General features: G+C 35.0%; 1 long non-coding RNA gene across 1 annotated transcript; it reads right to left on the bottom strand.

Moving 5' to 3' along the window:
• Nucleotides 1-778: 778 nt before the first annotated feature.
• On the bottom strand, nucleotides 779-4975 carry LOC124893667. The gene is made up of 3 exons (XR_007050857.1): nucleotides 4659-4975; nucleotides 3062-3343; nucleotides 779-831 (listed from the first exon to the last, which is right to left on the bottom strand). It is a non-coding gene; the product is annotated as an uncharacterized LOC124893667 (long non-coding RNA).
• Nucleotides 4976-5675: the final 700 nt, after the last annotated feature.

Genomic DNA, 5675 nt, shown 5'->3' with positions numbered 1-5675 from the left:
AGAACCAACAATAGATCAAGAACTACCAACATAATAAGAACCACCAAAATACTCACAACAAGAACCACCAACAAATCAAGAACCACCAACAGAACCACCACAATGTTATAAAATACTCCCATTGTAATTCTTCTCACAAGAACTCCTCTCAAATCAAGAACCAACAACAGAACAAAAACCACTAACAGAACCACAAAAATTCTCAAAACAAGAACTACCAATAGATCATCAACCAGAAAAAACTAGAACATATATATATATATATATATATATACACACACACACATAGAAAGCAGACCACAATTTGATTATATTCATCCCTTTTCAAGGATGAAGTCAATTGGTTAAGACCCTCACTTATTTGGTTTCTTAGAGTAGATTTACCTTCAATGTCACGCCTCAAATCCTATTGGGGCGGACTGGCACCCGTAACCGAGGAGGTCCGGGAGAACTAGCTCATAACCTTATACTTCCTATGCATACCTCTATGATAACCCGAAATTCAGACAACATCATGTCGCATATAAAAGTAAATAATCACCTGTATAAGCTCGAGCACACATATATATGTATATATAATACTTGGCCGTTGGAGCTGTCACGTCTATTAACAAAACACCACCTTGACTGTACATTAGGTCTACAAAGCCTCTAGACAATACACAGAGTTTAACTAAGGTCGGGACACACCCCGCCATATAACTAACTTCTATAAAATATCAAAAGTGACTGGATATGACACGAAAAGCTCCGAAGCAAACTGGAGCTCACCAAAAGCAGCTGGATATCCTGGCTCCTACTTGTGCGGTGTATGAGCTGAGGTACCTGTGCCTGCATCATGAAATGCAGGTCCCCCATGGGGGACGTCAGTACGAAATATGTACTGAGTATGTAAAGCTGTAGATAATCACATATGATATAGGAGCTCAATAGAAATCAGAAACAAGTGAATAAATTGTAATAGGAGTGGACCACACTTACTAGAACTTGTGACAACCTGTACATTGTATTTATTCAATCATTTTATCTTTGTTCTTATCATCTTTGTAATCAATACTGTACTGTACTGTGACCGTTAGGCTGCCTCCAGTACATATCAACTGGGATCGACCCATGATAGGCTTATGCCCCTGGGATACCACCCATAAACACATAAATAGGGATCGACCCATGATAGGCTTATGCCCCTGGGATACCACCCGATAAGAGAGAACTTTCATCACTTAGTTCAATTAATCTTTGAGATTGTTATTTCGGTCGCCACCGCATTTTTGATACTTTGAAACAATGATACATCAATAAGAGACATATAAATAGACCATCAATGCAATAACAATGAAGTAAGAACTCATTGGCACATCAATGAAGTGTTTTGGAGTCATCAATGTCATAGCAATAAAGTAGAAACTTATTGGTATATCAATGAAACGTTTGGGAGTCATTAATAGCACATGGATCTTGTTTGAGTAATCGGATACCTTCTGACATTCATTAGTGCAATAAACATGTAAGATTTGGAAGACAAGTAAGTATTGGAATGTCTTGACATCTTGTAGGGTGGAAACAAGTTCATTGGTAACGTAGGACATCATACAAAACCATTATGGATCAAATGTTATTGAATAACTTTGGAAACTTTCTTAATAGAACAATTGTTCACTTTCATGCCAAAGATATGGTATAGAGTATGCTTTACATACCTGACTGTTAACCTTCAATACTAGTCCCAAAGGGACTTCCCATCTTTTCGGATTACTTATCTACAATGAACATATATAGCAATCTAGTATTAGCAACCAAACGTCACAATTCAATTATTTGAATTCACCAAATTAGTGGTTAAGTAGTAAGTCTTAATTACACCATAAAGGGTGTCACTTTAACCCTCTTATACTCCAATTACATTCACATGCCATGCATATTCATACAATATCCTCCAAGATCAAGTTTGGATTCATTTATGCTTCCAACCAATCCATTAAACTAAATTGAGCCATAGACATAAATAATCATCAATTCAATAGTATATCACCATATCCACCTTCCATAACTCAATTACCATATCCACCTTCCACAATTCAATATAACCAAACCATGCAAAATAGTCCATAACCCTATTTCCATCACCTTTCAATAACAACCAATACATATAATCCTATCACACATATACATATGGAAAAGAACAAAGGCAAACAATATTCATACCTTAGAATTCACCTCTTGATTATGCAATCCTATTTGCACAAATAATAGGTGTCATTTGAAGCTCTCGAGATGACAAACGCAGTTATTGGATTACTTTGGAATTTCTACGGTTGAATCAAAAGTAATTTAAAGGTCAAATTTGGCTAGGGTTTGTTCTTTCTCAATGATTGATGATGAAAATGAGTTTTTGAACTCATATACATGTATATATACTCATATTCCCGTCCATAATATAATAGGAAATGACCAAAATGCCTTTAAAATCTAAATAATGTCAAATCTGTTCCGATATCGAATTTGGGTGAAATTGGTATCGTTGGAAGGATAATTCAAAGGGCTTTCATTTCATATAAAGTAGGCCACCCAGTTCGTCCTGTACAAGGAGTTATGGTCGTTTGAAGTTGACCCTAAAAATCTATTTTGATAGGCTGAAGTAAAATGAATATAAATCCTTACTCAGACATTGGATTTGGATGAAACCAATTGCATTGGAAAGAAGACTCAAAGATATTTCTTTTCATAGGTCGCAGCTCTCCCAGTTCATTATATTAAGGGAGTTATGATCGTTCGAAGTTGACCCAAAAATTTGGCTGGCCTCAGTAGTTTGTGTGCAGGAAATTTTCCTGCACATTTACTATTCCCAAATATCCCGGCCACCGTTTTATAGTTTCGAACGTGCTCGATTATATCCGAAACCTATCCATTTTTGGAAATCTTTATATCGTTGGAAAGCTTATTCAATAACCTTCGCATATAACCATCGACGGGCAAATTCTGATATAAATAAAATAATAAAAAAAATTAATTCCATATAAATAAGACCAATACACATACTTGAATACGCCAATACACGTACTTGAATACGAGGTGTTACATTTAGCTATTGTGTTGATCTGATTTGGAGCAGTGGGAGATGATTTAGGTGTTGTATGGTTGCTACCATCACCAAAAATTTGAACCGTTGATGTAATTTAAGGAATCAATGGCTGAACTTGATTTCTATCATTTTGACCACCTATGCCATCAGCTTGAGGACTAACAATAGTAGGAGTGGGCACAGTAGGTATATTTGCAGTAACTGCAGACTTGCCTCTACGCCCTGTGCTTCCGCAACCTCGACCTCTACCTCTAGCCATATCTATAAAAAAACTATATTAGTTAAGTGGAAATAATATGCAAACTGAATAATACCAAGAGAACCAAACAACAATATGTAGATAAGGTATCAGAAAATGTAAAACCATGGTTGTAGCCTAAAAACATGGATGAGAAATAAAAGAGTCAAAAATTGAGAAGTAGAGCATAAAACCAGTTGAAGCAACAAGTTTTGAGTAAACAATGAGTAGAGACAAAGAAAATGATACTAGTTCGACAAAATGACTGCTCACAAAATAAAATTAAGATACAATAGCATGATTTTTATCAAGCACTAATCACTATTTGTGTCTTTTTCAAAATCGTCCTCATCATTATCCTCAGTTTCCTTAGTTTCATACTCTTCTTTTGTAGCATCCTCTTGGATCTCATGAAGCACTTGCAATAAACCATCTTCACTGAGTTTATTCATTTCAATTAAGCCACTATTTGGATCATGTAAGTATATACTTTCATCCGTGGCAACATTCATGTCTATCTCATAGACTTGAACTTCTTTAACTTGAAATGGAATATTCAGTTCTGCAGCTGTCTCAATTTTCTCATCGGGTAATTCAACAACATTTCGAGGTTTGATCTTCAATACAGCTGCCCAATCATCCTTGTCCTTTTTCTTGCTAGGATAAGACACATAACACACTTGAGTTGCTTGCATTGCCAGAATAAAAGGTTCATATTTTTTATATCGACGATGATGGTTAATATCAACCAATTTATATTGATTATGCTTTTTAACACCAACATCCATATTTGGGTCAACCATTCACATTTGAATATTACAGTTCACTTTAAAGGTGTTTCACGGTATTCCACTTCTATAATCTCTTTTATCCGTCCATAGAAATCCCCAAAATTTGGATCTGAAATACAAACTCCACTGTTCATTGTTAATCTTGCGCTACCATGAAAATCTGTATGAAACTTGTATCCATTAAAAAAATACACTGAATGAGATGTAGCGCCTATCAATGGTCCACGAGCAAGACTACGTAGGAATTCATTTTCAATATGATTGAGCCGAACCTATTTAGAAGATTATAAAATTTAGTTCAATTTTATAAGTCAATGTAAGTGCATAATTGTATAAAAGATATTAATTTTTGAAGCCTTACATGTTCCTTGAACCATATAGAGAAATTTGCTTCAGGGCTCTCATTTATTTGATCTTGAGAGACATTGGAAATTCTTCTTGCAAACGTTGCACAATCATACTTCATTTAAAGAAAAAAATTCCAATTTCAAGTCATGATATATGAATATGCTCATAAAATTAAGTTGATACATCTAACATTTTTTACCTCACAAATGGCTCAACCTCTTCACAATTTAGCAAAATGTAAGTTTGGGCAGCCTTGATTTCTTCAAGAGTTAGATTCCTCTTTTTTTATTCTCCCTATAATCGACCGGGATGGGTGAATATTGATAAATTTTCTTCAACATCTTCCACAATACCACCATCATCATTTTGATCCATATTATGATTGTGTGTCATGACATGTGGTTCAAAATAATGAGAAAACAATAGTGTTGACTCTGTCATCAAGTAAGCTTCACATATAGAACCCTCAATACTAGCTTTATTCCCAATTATTCTTTTAAGAGTTCCAAGATACCTAAATAGAAAAATGGATAAACCATCATATTTGAAAAGTTAATAAGAGCATAATTGTCACAAGTTCAACTTGAATTTTTGCATTACCGTTCAAAAGGATACATCCATCGATATTGTACAGGTCCAGCAATCTTTGTTTTATATGAAAGGTGCACAGGAAGATGTTCCATTGAGTCAAAGAACCCAGAAGGAAATATACGTTCTAACTTGCACAAGATTTGTGGAATACCTCCCTATAATCTCTGTATGTCATCCACTCAGAGAGTAGTCGATGTAAGATCTTTAAAGAATAAGCTCAATTCTGTAAGTGTCTACCATACATTACTTGGAAGTAGTTCACGAAAAGTAATAGGCATCAATCATTGCATGAACACATGACAATCATGACTTTTCATGCCAATAACCTTTTCGCAGTTGTGTCTGGACATCTACCCAAATTTGAAACATACCCATCTGGATATGTTAACCCTTTCACCCAATTGAACAAGATAATGCTTGCTTCCTTGTCTATTGTATATACAGCTTTGGAATATTTTCCAGAAGCATCCTTTGCCAACTGAGGTTGATCACAGTAATTGACCATGTCTAGACGAGTTTGTGGATTGTCTTTGGTTTTCTTATCAATATTGAGGACCGTATTAAATACATTATCAAAGAAGTTGTTCTCAATATGGATGACATCGAGGTTATTTTGAATCATGTT

Source organism: Capsicum annuum, unplaced genomic scaffold (genome assembly GCF_002878395.1).
Source record: "Capsicum annuum cultivar UCD-10X-F1 unplaced genomic scaffold, UCD10Xv1.1 ctg63565, whole genome shotgun sequence".
In the NCBI taxonomy this organism is placed as follows: domain Eukaryota; kingdom Viridiplantae; phylum Streptophyta; class Magnoliopsida; order Solanales; family Solanaceae; genus Capsicum; species Capsicum annuum.
Note: the sequence above shows the minus strand (reverse complement) of the source record. Positions and strands in the feature narration are given on the sequence as shown.